Below are 20,201 nucleotides of genomic sequence, written 5' to 3'. Positions count from 1 at the left end.
ATATTATATATAAAAACATGTAATTGTCCCTAGGACCAAAATCTGCCCCATTGAAACCCATTAAAACGCTATTTTTGATGCTATATTTATCCTACAATAAAGTAATGCATTGCACTGTGTTGCAATTGCATTTTGAAGTACTTGGTCCCAACTTGTAATTCTGATAGTCAATTTTTAAACGAGTTTGTCATGAAAACAATGGCTTAAGGAATGAGAGTCTGACCTGAAGTTGTCATGGTAGAAAAATAATAGTGCTTACCCCTGTTTGAACCACCACACCTTCAGAATACATTTCTCACCTGCTCAACTTGTGAGCGGTGTTGATGTGTAGCAGTGCCAGGGGCCCGGGACACTGTCTGTACTTCTCACAACACAGCCAAGACCATCTACACGGTGCATGGAATACCATGCTCTCGTCCACTGCACTCTGGGGCCTGATGCCATCAGACGTCCCTTCACCAATCTGTGGCCTATTGGAAGATGCATTGAAAAAGGTTAGTCAAAAAATATCCTAGTTATAACAGTTTACTCTTCTATGACCACAGAAAAGCAAACTTGTACAATCTAACACATTTCATAAAAATGATCATGAATGCAGAAAAACGAACACCTCTTACTAAATGCATGTTTTATACCAGATTTATCGAAGGGTTGTTGTGTTCTTTATTGTGGCAGTATATGATGCCCACTGAATTTAAATGGGAGTTTTCATGTCGGTTATTCTCTTTAACTCATGATACATTTAATACATTTACATTGTGGAAACTTTTTTTTCTCTAGTGCACGGATGGTGAAGTAGTAGCCAAGTGACACCATATTATTTTACTATGAGGTAGGTGTCTCAGCCTCCTACAGGCAGATTGCAGCATTTTTAATGACTCCTCCACCCAACCACTTCCACCTTAGTTTTAACACCACCCCTTCAGTAAGCGCATGCATATACTGAATGCATATACTCCTCTGAAGGAGGAGGATATTTTAACTTTTACAAATTGTACCATGGTATCTATTCTGATGAGCTTACCTGTCCACAGCTTAATCAGTGTAGGGGTGTAGCCTAAATTTGTTCTTGAAGAGGGACAATGTAATGCATGTGCTTCCTCTGCCACCAGAGACAGGTTCGTCTGGCCGCTGCCACCTTGAATGTAAAGCAGGACATATTACAGGAGCAGAACAAGACATTATTGTAACTAAGAATGTATTACAAAATATATGAAAGTGATGAAAAAAATAAATACGCCTTAATTTGAAGAACACATCTCTCTGTATGTTCAGCATGTTCTATTCTCCATATCTGACTGTTGGTCTCATATAGCACCATCACAAGGCACATAGTGGTGAATTAGAATCACGTGTGGTCTCCCTCATTTAAGTGCTTTTCAAAATTTTTGAGGTTCATTGATGATCACTGGCTGCTGATAGTTTGTCTTGACTTTAGTCTAAATGGAAGCTCTGCCTTTATGCAAAGGTGGCAGACAAACACTCAAATGCACATAGGTACTCCACTACAAGAAAGAAATGTGCTAAACATCCGTGTCTTCTAAACACTGCTGAACTTGGTGTTGAAAACAAAAAGGTGCTATGTAAATGTAATGAAGAATGGATGAGCACACATATGGAAGCTCATTATAAAGGTTCACTGATGTTTAAACACTATTTGGCCACAAAGAAGAGTATCAGGCCATCCTGTCATAAATCTTCAGGGCCCCGCAATAAAACACTATTTTCCAATCATAACCTATCCATATAACCTTACAACACAGCATTCCTGAATCATTTCATATGGCATGACACACACTATCCGCACCGTATTTCCACTGTATAACAGTGGCTGAGAGCCAGGCCCACTCAGTTATCCAGCCACTGACACTGCTCTAACAAGATTGTCAATCACATGAAATTTACACCAGTGACAACTGGACAAACCCACTGTGACGTCACCCATTGATTTTCTGAAGAGTGGTTTTGAAGCTCAAGTCTGGCCGCCACCATATTAGTAGTGCTACACTCCGCCTGCTCGGTCTAACCCTAAAATGGGCAAAAGGCGGAGAGTGAGGGGAGCTCTCTAGACAGATAGTGGCCAGCCACCTATGGCGTGACCCTCCCACCAGTCAATCAAAGTGGCCACGCCCTTAATTAAAGGAACAACTTTTAGTCTGAATATAATTTCAACAAAAAAAAAAAAAGCTACAATAAAATGCACCCCTTGACAGTTGTCATAGAAGGCAAAATTATCTATAGACACCAAAACCGTTTTTAGTACCAGGCTGTAAAAATATTTATTTCTCCTGTAAAGTTGGACTTTTTAACATTGGAATCTATGGGGATTGACTCCCCTTTGGTGCCAGCCTCAAGCGGCCATTTGAGGAAGTGCAGGTTTTGGCGCTTCTGCATTGGCTTCATTTCTCAGCCTCAGAGGTTACACCCCTTGGTAACAACCCTACTGAGGCAATGGGCCCTTTTCATGGCAACATCAGCTAACGTGGCGGTTACGGGGTTAGGGTTTCCAGGCTTATCCAAGCCTGACTTCCTCACTTGTGTTCCAAACCAGAACCTTTCAAGTGGGCGTGTTTATTGTGATTGGAACCTCCCAAATGAACATTCAGTTCTGGCTAAACACTAGATAAAGTAGCCCATATGATTTACCTCAGAACAACAACTAAGCACCTGCACACTGCATACATCGAATGATGCACATTTTCTGCTGTTACCCACCTGTGTGGCAGAAGAGCCCCCAGCGTTGTCATCTTGGAAGTCTACTACACCTCTCAGGACCTGCAGTGGAGATAAAGCATGTGAGACTTAACTACCCTCTGACTGGACAGTTTGACACAGCTCTGTGATTGGGCTGTCATTGTCCGATCAGATTCAGGTGTAAAAACATGGTCAGAATTCAAACTTGTAACTTGAAACTTGTATATGCTGCTTTCCATCTGTACACAGATGTTCACAAATGCACTTATTTTGTAATCATACATACTGATTTTATTCACATTCAGAACATTTTCTACACATACAGAATGTAAAATGTTTAATCGATTAAGGTTTTCCTACACATATTCTGAAGTTTTTACAAGCTCAAAACCTGTATCGAGCCCATATTCTACTTGCAATTACAATATACCCTGCTGAAGAGAATACTCTCGCTCGGTACACGTACCCAGGACAGCAAGGTAATGTCATTTTATCCACCACTTTAGACATGTTTTTACACGTGTCACCGAGAGATGATTCCTTTCTAATTAAATGCTTCAACTGACACAGTGTGTAAGACGCATATCACCCCTGCATTTTTTTTTTTTTTTAGCTTCAGGTCTATTTTTTACCCTCTGGTGCATTTATTGAAACAAGCTCCACAAACAGCTGTCTGAATACCTTCAATCACTAGTCATTTTCTGTCTGATAGCTATACTTTTACTGTCGATTAGTCCAGTAAAGACTTTTTGTCTGACCGCCATCCTGCTGACAGGCGTCTGTTCTGACAAGCCAAACACGCTGCTCATGTCTTGCTTTCAGAGATGAATTCTCAGTAAATCTGTAGCAGACCGAAGTGACACTGGCAGATCTTCTTACTGTACTTTGTCTTGTCCCCTGGCCATTTATAAGACTGACAGCTGCAATCGACATTTTATCCGTGCCAATAGGTTTTACTGGGTTACTGGCACAAGGCTTTTTTCCCCCCTAACAACTCTCAAACTATTTCAAATGAACCAAACAATAAATATGTGCCCTGAACCTGAGTTGCCAAACGAACGGGTTGTTTTTTTTCATTGAACCACCCCACCCCTAGTATGTATAGTTTTTCAAATATAGGTGAAATTAAAAGTGAATATCAGCTGAATCAATTCAAAAATCGCTGACTTGTATTATATCATTACTAATTCTTTTTGTATCAAATAGTTTGAAAGTGAGAGCTAAACACCATATAGACATATATAGACATTACAGACATAGTGTTGGAAGTCTATAAGCAATTTCAAAAAGCCAGCCAGACATAAGTACATCAATTTTGTACAGTATATGGCAATAATAAGTTCTATCTACCTATGTATTTGCATTGAGAAAAACTTATAGTGACCAAAGGGACTGAACTGTCATACAAGACATACAAAAAGACTTTTTATGAGACCAGGAGATGCACACAGGTCATACATCCAGCATGAATGAAAGAGCTGCATGCTGAATTAAACACTAGACTGTGGGTAGTATAAAGGTGGAAAGGCTAAGTGTTGAATCCATCTCTGTATGGTTATAGCTCTGCAAAGAAAAGTTTTTGAATAAGATTCCCATAAGTATATTATTTGTAATTACTGCCTCCTCCATATAGTCTGAGTTCACGTCAACCTACAGTACACAGAACCACTGCAACAAGGCAGTAGTGGATTATTGAGGCTGTAAATTTTAATGCTAAGCTTCGGTCTTTAAATAACTGCTTTTAAGACTTGGGTTGAGGTTGGATTTCTGTATTTGGCCTCATTGGAATATGTTGCAAAGCTCATTACAACAGAGTGCTCCTGTTGGCTGTCTCCTTAACTCTAATAGATTAGCAATAAGTTATAGTAGTTATATTTTAATTATTCCTTTTAACCATCAATTTCCTTATTAACCTGAGGGTCACATTTACAGCTCCAGGATTTAGTGATACCAAACTGTAATTAATATCTCAGTCAACCTGATACTGTTTTAGTTCCTAACACAGTATATGTTTTTTTTATTGATGTTGATTTTATGTTATGCAAAAGTTTTAATATTATAAGTTAGAAACAGTATTATAAACATTGGAAATGCAGAAGAAAACCAGATTAGAGTTGTGTTTGAACTGTATTTATAATTCATTCTCCTGTCACTACGGTCTATAAATATTGTGACTTTTCCCATGTTGGAAATTCTTTGATTGCTCAGTATCTTTGTCTGCACCATTTAGCCAGCTGTGACATTTTGTGTCACAAAAACTGTCAAAATGACATGCTAAACCTAAAAAAATAAAAAGCAAGTCGGCATTTATGCATAAGATAGAGTTTTCACAGACGTCTTTTCAAGACAATAAGACTGTGTTTGCACACAGTTACATGGGAAGATAAAAATATTTGTTCAGTTTTGATTCTGTAGTCTTGGGGAAAGAAAAGAAGGAACAAGAGATGGCATCAATGATTTGTCTGTCAGAAAAATGTTGCAGAGGACTGCATAACTCTTAGCAGGCAGCTGAGTAAAGATCTGAATTTGATTTATCCCTAAAGGCCTTGAAATGGACATATTTCACTGAGTTGGTTATTTCCAAATGAATAAAAGAAGCAACATTTATGTAACAATAGCTTAGACACTATATACACACATTATATTGAATTGGTCAAGATGAGCTTTAAACAGAAAAGGATAAGTGGATCCCTAAATCTCAGCACAAAAGATTGAATGCAATTTAAATCTCCATTTTTTCCCATTTCAGAATGTTAACTAATGAATTCACATAATTAACTAATGTAATATGAATGGCTCATTTAAGGCAGCTGGCATTATTGTACAGATAATACAGCTTTTCAAGATCAGAATTTTACTTGCGATTGTTGGTTTACTTCACGTAACTGAGATTTTACCTGCTTGTCGTTTCAAATTTTACAAGTTACAGAGTTGAGGCAGGCTAACTTTTAATTTCCCATCATTTAATAATTTATTAGTTAATAGTTAATTTCCCAGTTTTAGGTTTCCATCATAGTACAGAAACTTTGCAACTATCTCATTGCATTATACCTTCAGCGTTAACATGCTGTATCATACATAGAACCTGATTAATAATTAAATGTTCTTATATTTAATAAAATTCTGTAACTGGGGATGGGTTCCATTTTGGAGCTGGAGAAATGTTTGGATTTGTTAAGTTCTGATGCAGAACAAATCCCTATTCAAATTATTTATTCCTGTTCTTGTTATTTTTGTTAGTCTCTTATCTTTCTCTCTCTGGCACTATAGACATTGGCAAAGAAAATAAAAGGATGATGATTGTGGCACACGTGATTACTCGGTGGAACATGTGAAATACAATATTTTACAACAAGAGTTCGACAAAGCATTAGATTTGGGGCTGGCAGCTAAACTGCATTGCTGGCTTATTTTGGTTTAAAGGAACAACTGAAAGACTAGAGATGGAATAATAGGAAAAGGTTAAAGGGGGCAAAATTTAGTGTAAGCAATGAAAGGTGTTGAAATGAAACAAAGTTTAGGAAGGTATATTTTATTGTCACTGTGTTGTTTCACTGCAGCCACAGCACAGCTCCCCAGTGAATAGTGAATGCAATAAAAAAAAAAAAAAAAGTCAGGACAGAGTTAATGAATGTCACAGAGCAGTGATACTCTTACATTTCATGAAAGCCCTATAACCCTTCAGCTCTGCAAAATGTGGTTTATGTTTGATAGTTAATTAGCATAGTTTCTATAACTCAGTGTCAGGTTCGTCTGGTGTTTGGTTTTTAAGTCGCAGTTACATTGAACAGTCGCATTATTAACATGAACAAGCTGCATTCTCAAATATTAAATGAGATCTTTTCTTACGCAAAACTGATTAAATTTGTTTTGTTGCTGCACCGAGTTAAAACAAACAAACAAACAAACAGTAAACCTTTTAAACTAAAAGTACTTAAACAGATTGGAGTTTGATAAGCAGATTTGGGACTGGATTCATTTGTTAAACTGCCACAGATGTTAAACTGTCATCGAGCTCTGTCCCTAGCTGTTCCTCAAATGGAAGCAGTGTGGCCTTCTGGAAGAACTATTGTGACGCAGTGAAGTCAGCAACAGTGACATCTATGTATATGTTAACATTTCCATTTAGAGGAGAGAAAATGGTCGGTCAGTCGCTTTGTGCCACTGTTCTATGAGGGACAGGATGGGGGTTCTTATTTTCAATAATCTTAAAGTGTTGCATTAAGTGAAGCGATGCCTTCAAAGCAAAATATTTCCCTTCATTGTTAAGGAAAGAACTGGAAGAAGAAGCCATCAAAGAAATCATTCCACCAATGTGGACAGGAACAGTAAATGGCTTGCAAATTGTCAATTCAGAGGTTATTTGAAAAGTTTAATAGTATAAAATAATGTTATTGCTTTTCAAAAAGCTAAGAAAAGAAATTACTGGAGTGATCACTGAACTTTGGTGCACAAGGCATTCATGTAAGGGAAGGGTTGCATTGTTCCAATTATTAAAATGAACAGAGGCAAGTGCCTGTCCTCCCAGTCCTCTCCAGAGATGCAGACAAATATAATTATACCAGTCCAGATGAAGAGGCCCAGGAGCTCACTGGTAACTGAGGAAATCACAACTGCAGAATTTAATTCAAGCAGACAATAATCTGCTATGAGTGAGTGGATAGTGAGTGGTACACATTTAGACGCCTCCAATAAGATGTGACCAAAATAAAAGACTGGATTTACAGTTCTCCCAAGATGCATGTAAACACATCTGAATGTCTATGCAAAGAAAGTTCACATAGTCTTGCATCCCAGTACACACACAGCTCCCAAAACACCCTGATGGGCAGATCTAAGTCAAGTACCATTGGTTGATCCATCGACTTTTGGGAAACCAGCTCAAAAAGGAAACAAAGTGTGTAAACATGGACAGCCATGTGCACATCGCCAAATGATCCCTGTGAATATTTGCCTACTTGCAGTCTGGGGAACCATGTTCTAGCCTTACACACTTGATTATGCTATCACAATCAATGTAATCCAATTCATTAAAATGAGCCCTGTATTAAAAAAGAGTGCACCTCAAATCAGGTAAAATCATCTAAATATTACGGTAGAACTGCTTGAACAGAAATAAATGAAATGAAACACACAAAAACTCCTTCGTACAGTATCATTGTTTTGAGAGATGCTGAGCATGGCAATGTTTCTTTACCCATTTTATCGCAGTATTCACTTGATCAAATTACTGACAACAGTTCGCCAGTAAAATGGATCAAGTGACTTCTCTCAATGCAGAACAAGTTGTGATTAGCAGCATAGTGCTCATTAAAGTTATTTTATATGGTCATTATTAAGCCAGAGGATCTATTTTACTAGCATTTTAGTTACACTAGCAATGTCTTCTCCTCTGTCTCAGACTGTGAAGACCTTCAGCTCAGACAGAAGCAAAGGAGCAGACTTTGTGTGCTGCACCCTGTCACCCCACGGGGAGTGGACTTCCTGTGTGGGAGAGGATGAGAGAAAACCCTGACCATATGCTCTCTTGCTAATTTTCACTCTTTCAAAGTCAGTGAGAGGAGGCAGCTCATCCACACTGAAATGTAGTTAATTAAACAACAACAACAACAAAAAAAAAAAAAAAACAACTGGGTTGCCAATGAATGTCCTTGCAGTTGTTTTCCTCTGCCCTGTAGTGAACACTCTGAAAAGTCTAATCAGTTCTTTAGGTCCAAGTGGATATTTGTGCCAAATATGAAGAAATTCCCTCAAGGCCTTCCTGAGATATTGCAGTCAAAAGAATAAGATGGACGGATGGATGGACAGACGGCTGCCGCAGATGAGGGGACATAAAAATGAGGCAAATATGGGAAAATTCTTTTTTCACTGCTCTTTCAATACACTCATACATGTAAGCCTCAATAGTGCTGTTTTACAGTAGCCATATTTATTGAATGCCCCTCTGCTCGAGGGATGTTCCTTGGAAGAAAACAACCATTTTACACTGCATCAATAAAAATCTTTATACAGTACATATTCATATCCATTAAGTAAGGGTAAGTTTGTCTGAAAATATAATACTGCTGTCCCAGGCTTGGTGTGAATGCTGCCCCTGAGGACTTCATAAAACACATCAAATGCATATTTAGACAGAAACCTACTTTATATAGCATTAATCGTTTGCTATTTTTAATTGACCTCATGAGCAGTTCCTTTTAATTACCTTTTCATGTTGCTGCGCTGTGCAGGAAGTGGTACAATCACTCTCTAAATGGCCATTTACAGGGTAAGAATTAAGGGACAAAGACCTCTTTACTACTAGCGCTGCGGATTATTCTCAGAAACAAAGGCAATTCTGGCTGTGTAAAGATGTTAAAGAGACATTGCTGTTTTGGGGCATGGCACAGCAAAGGAGCACAACAAACACAAAAGTGCTTTTTATTTGTTTTAACCTTCTGTGCTGGTCTGAAATTGGGTCAAAGGCATCTGTTGCACTGATATTGTGGTGGACGCTGAGCACCATCGTTTAATAATGGGTTTTAAACATTATTAAATTTACTGTGACTTGCAATTTATGCACATTTTAATTATTGGATTCATTTGCATGTGCTAAGTACTTCACATTTTGTTATATGGTAAAGTGTAGACGAGACTTTGTATGAGTCAACTGATAGCCTACTGTACTGTACAAGCTTGGCAAGCAAACCACTTCACATATTTAAAGTAAATATTAGCACCTGTCCACATTCAGATATGAGTGCATGTTATGGTTTTACTTTGGTTATGGCTTCTTTTTACCATGGTGATACAGTATCATACTAGCAGGAGCCCAGTAGAGTTCACCCTTAAGCAGTACTGTAGCTCGTCCATGGCAGTAACTCAAAGTGTTGCAGATGACTTTCTAGTCAATATGCTCCTCTTTTTTTTCTTATACCAACAAATTTATGTAAAAAATATTAAATGTATTTAGATTCTAAAATTCCATTATGGAAATGATGTGGCGCACAGACCTGCAGGATATCTGGGGGCAGCAGTGGGTATCCAAATGCTTAAATGTTTAAGGGTCTCTCACAACCCCTTCGCAGGCCTGGTGTAAAAGAAAAGGGGTGAGTAGGCAGTGGTTCACCCAGCACAACACGCTTTCTTGCATTTTGTGTTGGTGCTGCCTGGATGAGGGGGAAAAAGCTTCAATTGCAACGGAAGGAAAGGTAGATATCTTTAACCTTCGTTCTACTCTGCTACATCTATGGCTACAAATTATTGTTATTATTAGTCTGCCACAGCTGTTATAGGACTATTTAGACGACTGTATTGACTCTGATGAATCAGATTTTCCAGAAAACACAAACAAACTAAGTACATCCACCTCTGGTGTAAATTTCTCTGAGTCTTGTGAAGACTGAAGTAAAGGGGAATGAAGTAGATTGAAACAGTGAAAATCCACAGTTTGGCACAGCAAACCAAAAAGTACTAGGTACCTAGACTTGGCTTGTTGCTACACTGTGCTGTCATGTAATTATTGCTTTTAATTTGCACTTAATGTTTTAATGTAAGTTGCCTTTTAATACTTTATCTATGTATGCATTTTAATGTTTTACCTGTGTGCACTGTGTTAAGCACTTTGAATTGCCTTTGTTTATGAAAATGTTCTATATAAATAAATTTGCCTTGCTTTGCTTAGCATATTATCTTGGTCTATGTTGGCTATGTGCACTGTGCACAGTTTTCTCCCATTGTTGCATCAAGTGAAATGAGACAAAAAATCTGGTTTTTAGGATTAGAATAAGTGCCTGGAAATCTTTGGCGATTTCACAATTATTTTCATTGCTACTTACTTATCTGACAATTATTTTCAAAGTTAAGCGTGTCATCTATTAAATGCTAAGGAAATAGTAAAATAAAATCCCATTACAAGTTCCCAGAACCCAGGGCAATATTTTTAAATGACTTTTATTTGTCTGGATGTCAGAGGTCTGGAGCATATCCTAGCATGTATGTGTACATGGCTAGACTTCAGGTAAAACCTGGCGAGGTCCCTAGTGTTTCACAGGTTTGGGTCACACAGACAAAGACACAGTTCGCACAATTAGATTCCACTTTTCAGCATTCATAATTTAAAGGGGGGACTTCTTCTCACCTTAGATAATTTCACTTAGGGAATGAGTGAAAACCTGGATAACAGTGGTGAACTTGAATAAGTGAGCTGCCCCTTTGCATCAAGGTGGTTTTGGTATCTAATTAGGGCATGTGGAGGTATATCAGACACTCATCTGGGAGACCCTGACGTCCACTACATGCCATCAGGATTGTATACTGTAATTTGTCCAGTAATGTCGCAGGAAGCGCTTGAGGATGGGGGTCACCCTGTGAGGCCTGCTGCCACTGTAACAGAACATAAATATCTATAATGAATGGATGCATTACATGACATGAAAAATCTGTTTCTTTTCCTTTTTAGAACTGGTTACAGTGTGTTTTAGCTACAGCTTCTTGGCAACATGTCACCTCAAGATGTGTAACTTCAAACTTCAGAGTATGACTTTGCTGCGAGTCACTGCTCAACTGCCAAGTTACTTTTATGTAGTCTGTTCATCTCCTCCCTGAGGACATTACTCATGCTCTTTTTCATCAACATTTCCATGGAAATGAACACTACCAGTTCCTAGAGTCCTATTTACCAAACTATCTTGTGTGCCCCAGGAGTATCTTGGGAGATACTGTAGGATTGGAGCAAATAGGGTTCGTTGAACCGAATGTGAATTTAAAAGTGAGGCATACTCATGCATAGAACAGACAACGTGACACTTAACTGAACTGATTCTGGAGTTCAAAACACTAAAACAAGCACATATCACACTGCTTGCTTTTATTATAAGGAAACACTGAAAAACACCAGTGGGTTTAATCAAATTTGTATGATGCTGATTTATACTATAATTACACAAAATCACAGTCAGGCATGTCAAAATCTTAGTATAATCACTCTGTTCCTTGGGTACAAGTAATTGATTGATATAAAAAAAATAGTTATGTAAAAATCACAGGAAGCCATTTAACAGTGTTTCCACTGGTAACATTTCTCTGTGGCACCCCGCCACGGCAAAATCTGTGCCACCATGGCAAAACATCAATCCAACCAATCAATCATTTAATCAAGCGCCTCAGTGACTCGCCTGGGAAGCCCGTAAAGCAAACAGTGAGACACAAACAGGTGCAGTTAAGGCCAATTCAGATGGAGCACATTTTTAGATGTGTTTTTCAGGCAACAGACAGAACTCCATTGTATCACTGTTCACGTCTCACTTTCGTCAGGCTGGAGTGATGCACCAGAAACTGGCGAACTGTTGAGGGCTTAATTTAGCCACCGCAAAAAAAAACAACAACTTATAATTGTCAATGAAAAATAACTTGCCTTTATTAAACCACATAATTATTAAGTGTTCATCTCCACAGAGAGAGAACATGGATTAGGGATGGACGATGGAGCTCAGAGAGGGACAGATGACAAGAGAGGAGGCGGAGACACCCCCCACACCCCGGAAACACTCGGGCCACCCCCACACCAAACCACTTGATCCACAGGAAACACTGGAGAGCTGAGGACCGTGTAGCCAACAGACCAAAAGGTTTATTGGAAGATGCTGAATGACGGTGGTAAAGACGATCAACACTGTCAAATTCCGTTTAAATGCTGTGACCTCACCAGCGATGTCTTGGACACAAGTGTCCTAAATGAAAGGTTTACTGAGCAAGACATTTGGCAGGTTATACTAAAATTGTAATACAGGAAAACTGCTGTAATAGATCGAGTTCTGAATGATATTAAATGTGTGGTATTAATAATAGTGCATGAATTTTTATGTCCCCATGTATTTCTTTGCTGAACATAATTCTGGACTCTGGGGTGATCCTTGAAGATTCGGTGCTTGGTTTTATTGTGCCACTCTACAAGAAGAAAATTGATAGTGGAGACTGAAACAATTACAGAGCCATCGTACTTCTGAGGTCTGGGTGACCTGTTTATAAATGTATTGAACACAAAGTTTTGTAAGTTCTGCAAGGATAATTCTATCAAGCAGGACTTAAAATGAGTTACTCCGCTATCGATCACATCTTTCTACTGAAACGTTATTGATTCATATCATTTAAAAACAACAGTCTTTGTTGTTCCTTTATTGACTACAGTAAAGCATTTGATACAGATGCACTATTGCATAAACTTAAAGGCTGTGTGCTGAACCATTGTTTTAAATATCTTTGTTTCATTGAATTATTTAAGGGTTTTAAGCACCGTCTGAGACGTCCTCCAGAGCTACAGTATGTGTGTTCTCATTGCTAAATGTAAATAAATGTGATTTAAATATAGCTATTACAGTAGATTTGATCTTTTGACAGGTCAGTCACACCACTTCTGTTATGCCACAGGGAGCTTGCTAGATGCCAATCTCAGTTTAGTGTGTATTACGTGATGACTGTGGTCCGTCTTATCCACTAAGTAAACAGGATAAAAGCCAGTTCAAATGCAAGACTGCTTTTTAGTCACTAATGATTGTACAAGTTTATGTGTAACTGTGACTGGGGCAAAGATGGAAAGAGGCAGTGCTTAGGATCTGTCTACTTGAACCAGTGTTCAGCTGTTTAAATCTGAATGCATCATCAGCTAAAAGTCAGTGGCCCTCATCCTTAACCAGTAGAGTGGAGTGGAAGTCAAGTGTGTAGGTCTGTGGTATATGCATCTGAATACCAGCGAGAGAAAATGTGCAACAGCATTATTTCAAAAACATTTCTTACCAGGACATTGCTGAGTAGCTGTGTGATCGGCCTGCGCAGCAACAGAAGGTGAAAGTTTAAGTGAAAGCAAAGAACTGACTTGAAAGTACAGAACGAGTCTAATGAAAAAGTTTAAGAGTAAACATGGATAAAATAAAAGCACACACACACACAGCTTTAGGTAAAGAACAGATAGAGCTGTTACTATGACTGTGATAAAAGTGGGACAGAGCCACTGTGTCAACACAGGAACATCATTGGAAATGCATCATTTCTATGAACTGAGAGACCAAAGCTTCAGTTGTAAAGTCTGGTCTTACATACAGTATTTAATGATACTCAATAAAATGCTTGTATTTAAAGGCTGGCACGCTTAGTGTACTCTTCTTGGAGTTAAGTGAACAAATGTGAGAAATTTTTAATTACTTTCAAAATTAACTAATCTGCAGCCAGACACATTTTATCAGAGAAAAAAATGCCTTAAACCCCAAATCAGAAAAAGTTGGGACGGCATGTAAAATCTAAATTAAAACTTAAAATATTGATTGTAAATCGCTGTCGTCCTGTATTACATTGAAAACAATACAGATGCACAGTATTTGATGCGATACCTCATCAACCTTATTCTTTCTACATATTTGTCAAGTGGTTGAACGCATATTTGCAGTTCCTGCTTAATGTATTTGCACACAGCATGAAGTGAACAAATGAGCGGTTGCACAATGTTGGTTCTCCTTTAGTGAATGATCTGCTGCAGCAATGAAGTAATAAGTCAACAAAATGAGGATTATGTTAACATACTGAAAAAAGTGCTACCAATATATCTACATATAAAAACGTGGCCAGAAACCAATACTTGCTATTTTCTGTGTTCCCATCTATTTAAATTCTTCTGTTGTACTTTCTCTTCCTTTGTCATTTCATCATTTTACTATTTTTGTTAAAAGTTTTTGTTTCCCTCATTTCATTCATTACCACACTCTTCTACTCACTCGCTGCATACTCCTCCTTTTTCTTCCCTTAGTTTCCAATTTTCTTGTCCCAAACCTTCCATCATTTACTTTTTGCCTACCCCTCACTTATCACTCGCCCTTCCCTCTTTACTTCATCATTCCATCTTTGTACCGGCACAGATGCAGAAATGAGACTTGGCTGTGACTAATCTGCTGGAAAAGCCTCCCAGGGCCCCTTGTGGTGGTGCGTCTTCACAGAGGACACATGTGATTGATTGACCCTGGGGAAAACTTTGTCAGGTTGGCCATCATGACTGGATCTCTTGCCTGATAATAAATTCCCTCCTTCCTCAAGAAGCATGGGGAGACACACATGTCATGTGGTGCACTGTCATGACACATGATGCCCTGAACTATTACTGCTGATCCATATTGTCAGATGTCGCTTTCTCTTGCACATAATGTCACTCTCTTTCTCCCATCATGGTTCCATGTCCCTGACCCTAAACTAGTTGAACAGAGCTGGATGTGAAAGAAAAATTGGCCAATGAGCGAGTGTGTGCATTTTTGTGAATATGGGCAGTAGTCCTTCCAAATATGGAAAAAGTGTGTGTGTTTGTGTCTAACTGTGCAACTAATCATTTCAATAACCCCATTCTTGGTACTAAGTCTAGTGTGCATATCAAATGAGGGCTAGGCCTGTTTTTGAAACCTCCAGTATTTGGTTCAAGCAGATTGAGCTGAAAAATACAATGTGTCAGATTAAGTAAGCTCAGTTCAAGCTGTTATTTCAGTGTGTCAGATACACATTTAATTAACTCACTGCAGGTTCATAACTATCAAATTGAACTTGATATTGGCAAATAGTCACAATTATTGCACTTGGACTGAGGCCGATACATGAACATAGGCAACATGGATATACTCATAGCTACAGTATAGGCTCAGACCTAGTATCCCTTAAGGTTAAGGCCATTGGATCTTAAAAAAAACAAAAAAAAACACAGCTGCTCACTCATTAGGCAATAGCTTGTCCAATTTGGATCTAAATGCTCTCCCACTTGAGCATGTTTTGTGACAAGAATACATAAGTAGACTGTCTCTCTCTCTCTCTCTTTGATACAGACCATGCGCCACCCACAATATCTGCTCTGATGCACAGAATCTCTACCTGCAAGTGCTTGTGTGTTTTGTCCAACAGTCATTAATAATGTGGACTGTTCACAGTGACAGAATGAAACTCAGATCATTCGGGCTGTAATCTCCATGGGGGACCAGGGAGACAAACATCCGATACAACAAACAGCAGCAGAAACAGAGTTGAGCCTGCATTTAACATGCAGTAAGTGATGCTGCGAATTAAACATTCTGTTTTACCTGTGAGCGATCAGTTGTAGCCCTACATGGTGCAAGAAGGGTGCACATGCTGACCAGTTGCGAGGCCCATTACGCTGTAACAGCTACTGCATTTTACCACTGGCAGTAAAGATTGAAAGATTTCCTGGACTGATAAAGTTAACAAAGCCATATTTGTGCAACCCTGGGACATCTATACCAGCTCAGCATGTACCAGCAGTTTTACTAACATTAGCTACAGTGAACAGCACACAAGTCACTCCTATCAGAGAGATATTTTTACTTAAAACCTTTCAAAGCAGAGTCCACTGTGGAGAGACTGGGGTGACCTGCTTCATGCCTATTTGCTAACATTACAGGTTATCAAATAAAGTGAAAACCAGCACCACCAAGAAACTTAAATACACTGATCAGGAAGGGTGGCACTGTGCTGGGGACTTCTCTAGAACCGGCTGCGGAGAAGAAGATGCTTCACAAAGGTTGAACATTGAACATATCACATCCAATCCACAGTGAAGCACTTTCAGTAAAGAAACTTCTTCAGCTCCGCACTGACAAAGAACACCACAAGAAGTGTTTCTTGCCAACTGCCTTCACCCTGTACAGTGATTCCCCTTTATGTCGGGACCTATCTGAATTCTCCAGGGAAGCATGGAAGTTAAGTAGCATAGTTTGCTATGTTTAATACCAGCGTCTGGCCAGACAAAATCCAAAGTGACAAATATGAGTGCAAGTTCCACAGTCATAAAAGAAGCCATTATTATGTGTTTTAATTTAAATTTCAAGTATGTTAGCTTTTGTTTAATCTGTTTTTTAAATTCCAAATGTACTCCGATTCTGTAGTGAACATACTGTAGGTCATGTCAGTAGCTAAGCAACTTAGGAGCTGCAGTCAAACACTGAAGAGAGAAGTCGAATATAGCTGAATAACATTTCATTCAAAAGGACACATGGCACAGTGGGAATTAACAGCGGTGGCACAAACTGCATCCTCCAAAATGACTATACAGCTGATTAAACACCTCTCTAAAGGAGTTTCAACAAAAACCAAACATTATCACGTTCGTGAATGGAGAATGTATTGTATTGTATCGGGTATTATTTTTAGCCGGGTGTAGCTCAACCTGCCAACTGAGAGTACTGTATATTGACTTGTTTGTCTCTGAGAGAACCAGTCCCAAGGCTGGTGTGCACAATATAGAGCTGTGAAGATTATCGCACCTTCTCTTAAATCAACTCACCACTTTGCTTTGTGAAGAAAAGAAGAAAGGTGCTTTTCAGTGAATGTTTTCCTCACAGGCTTCCAACATGTATACTGAATTAAAAAAAACATTTGGAATAAAACGTGTTTTTTTTAATACAAAGAATTCAAATGTGTAAATGCTCTAATTTATATGAAGATGAAGAGACATTCAATAGTCACGGGATGAGTGTTCAAAAATAAAGTTAGTTATGTTAGTAGGCCTGTACTTTAAAGCCGGGGGGGTTTTTGATACTGCTGTTGCCATAATGACCTTTTTAGTATACACTAATCCTAAATGTAATGGCCCATAGTGTATTAGAGGTGATATAGAATCATAGCTAAAATGAAATGTTAACACTAATGGCTCTGTTGTTTCACTTTATCAGATAGACACTGCTGGATAAGCGGAAGATGCAATTTGAAGGAAATTGTCTCTGCAGTGAACCATGAAAAAGTCTGATAGCTCACAAGTATAGATGCCATGACTGACTGACCTGAAAATGTCTCTTGATAACCTATCGTGTGCTAGGGAGAACAAAAAAGTTACCATGACTGAATAAAGTCATAGATGCCACACAGCTGACAGGTTTCCTGCAAAAATTCCACCCTCACAGTCTATGCTGCCCACTATAGTTTTTAACACAGTACTGGTAATTACAGTTATGGCATTGAGAATCATTTATTACCTCCTCATAGACCAAAATCATATACAACTATAGTGAAGTTTTTAGTCCCTTTTACTTCTGCCTCTATGTATAAACAACCCAGTTATGTGTCATTGCTACAGCAAATGCATTGGATGCAGCGTTCCACACATGTAACCACAATAAAGCAGCAGCAATTAAAACAAGCTATGACCTCAAAATTCCACAACAGTAACTGTCTTTTACACTGGAGGGAAGAACAAGTTGCATCATGTTCAATTTCTCAGCACAGCAATGGCCTTTATATGCATCTATAAACAAAACATGTCAAGGCATTTTTGGAAATACATGGGGCACAGACACTATCAGAGGCAGCGAGCAGGACATGGGATTGGGCTGTCATCTCTGTTTCTCTCTCTGCAGGACAGCCTTTCTGCTAGCAGACATATGAAGAGAGGGGTAAAAGCTATATTGCTAAAACTTCAGTATATGAGGAAAAACATCCATGTCTTTCGAATCAGATGTCCTGCACCTACGTTTTCTCACTCAGAATTGCTATGCACGTCTCTAGCATCTAAAATGATGGCTATCTTGTGACTCAGCATGCTGCATTTCTTAGAAACAGCTTTAATGACGTATCAACGTCTTAGAGAGGTGTACTGGTTCACAAGTGAGACACAGATTTGCTGTATGCTAAGACAAACAAGGGAAGAGCTCTCCTTGGAATAAGGTGGGCCAAGAACAATCCACTAGTTGTTGCCCAGAGAAAGGAGGACACATTTCTCAGCTGCATATAAAGGAGCCTTCAAAACGAGACTTATCACGACACTGTAACGCAGTCGGTCTTCAGATGCGTCCTTCAAAGGATGAGTCCCCTGAATTGGTACATGGCTATTTGTGAATTTGTTCTTTGGAGCATTCCATAGAGAACTTTATGTTACTATTCCGACTGTTTAAAATAGCTATATTGTGTGCAAATCCTCTAGATTGACCAAAAAAAGTGAAATAAAATCTATAAATATACAATAAACCTTGAAGTTATCCCTATTTTCTTTTAGTTATTACTGCATGTTTTAGTCTCTCATGCTGTACCAGGATGGAAACCAGCTTCTTTCCAAAACACAGTAATCATGACAAATAATAATTTACTGTCATTTTATTGAGGTACGGGTCCGTATGTTCTGATAAGTGATAAAGGAAGAGTTCAGCTACAGGAATACAGGAAAAACAAAGCTAAGCCCACTAGTCTCAAATGGAAAGAATGTGCACCATGCATGTCTTAGAAATCAAAGAACTATAAAGTATCCTCTGTTTTTGTCACGTGTGTGTAAATATGTTCAAATTGACAATTTAATAAACCACTCTCCCTAACTACATTATTACATGGGTTTGCAGGTCACATTAGGAAAAAAGTCTCACTCGGGATCGACACATCAGCTGCTGGTCCAAGACACTGCTAACTGTTATATCAGAACCTACAGTGACATTCAGGCTCTGTCCTTCTCTGTACTGAATTTGGGGAGGTCTTGTCCTTCTCTGTACTGAATTTGGGGAGGTCTTGAACATATTGATTACTTGTTTAAAATTGAAACACACTTTTCAAAATTAACAAAAAGTATAACTCAAACCTTTGTTTTGTTTGTCCAAGTAACAAATAGTATGTATTTTTTATAGTGAACATCTGAGAGGTGTTACATTTCTCTCTCTCTCTAATGTCATGCCATACTAACTTAGAGCTACCCTGCAACACAAGAAAATTGCATCTCCTGTATTTGCACATTTTCTGTATTTTATGGATCATTAGCTGATGAGGACGCTGACTTTTTGACTGAAACCTGTAAGCTTTAGTCTCAGCCCTTTTTGCATCATTACACAGCACTGAAAACATATATGTCACCAGCAAATGCATATTTAACACCCTTGTGCAGGTTTCTCATCTTCAAACAACTCACCTGGAGACAGAGTTTCCAGCCAACTCACTGAGTGAGTTATGTTAGCTAGCTCCCCACAGCTAAAACATCTGCCATCCACACTGGCTACTGATCAGCTGGCAAAACACAGGCAAAAGTCTGATGTTGTCTATTTACTGTAGTCACAGAGCCACTGTTTAAAAGATTACCACACATCTTGAGTGGTCAGTCCACTTCTGTTAGCACTGTAAATGGCAAATGTGTCGTGCTGAGCTGGGAATCTTGCCAGGCGTAGCAACAGTAACTAAGGGAGATTGAACTTATTCAGGGATCAGTTCCTTCATTGCTAAAGCCACCGTGTCACACTAACTAGGCTGATGCAAAATAATAAGGCATCTGCGTTTTGTACTAATAGATCATTTACAGCTGCACATTTGTAATAATAAGATTTGTTATGCATGCATTTATTTCCTGATATTTCCAACTGGCACCTGACGGCAGCAAAATGTTAGGAGTGTATGACATAGAATAATTCATCTAATGCAGGACTCCAAAACAGCAAGGGATGTTCTAGACTACTGAAGGCACACAAATCCCACAGCCCACTGGGAAACCTCCTGCTCCTAACTGATTCACCCTTGCATACATT

The 20,201-nt window shown here is 38.7% G+C and overlaps 2 long non-coding RNA genes across 2 annotated transcripts in view; one reads left to right on the top strand and one right to left on the bottom strand.

Moving 5' to 3' along the window:
* Positions 1-399: 399 nt before the first annotated feature.
* LOC109961287 (uncharacterized) overlaps positions 400-20,201 on the bottom strand; it is a 184,933-nt gene continuing 165,131 nt past the window's right edge. The window contains exons 4-6 of the long non-coding RNA XR_002275117.1: positions 2,716-2,775; positions 1,025-1,138; positions 400-470 (exon numbers count right to left, since the gene is read on the bottom strand). This is a non-coding gene — a long non-coding RNA (uncharacterized LOC109961287). The remainder of the gene's footprint in view (positions 471-1,024; positions 1,139-2,715; positions 2,776-20,201) is intronic.
* Positions 413-1,250, top strand: LOC109961285 (uncharacterized). The gene is made up of 3 exons (XR_002275115.1): positions 413-494; positions 781-832; positions 1,113-1,250. It is a non-coding gene; the product is annotated as an uncharacterized LOC109961285 (long non-coding RNA).

This window comes from Monopterus albus, unplaced genomic scaffold, assembly GCF_001952655.1.
Source record: "Monopterus albus unplaced genomic scaffold, M_albus_1.0 scaffold54.1, whole genome shotgun sequence".
NCBI lineage: Eukaryota > Metazoa > Chordata > Actinopteri > Synbranchiformes > Synbranchidae > Monopterus > Monopterus albus.
Note: the sequence above shows the minus strand (reverse complement) of the source record. Positions and strands in the feature narration are given on the sequence as shown.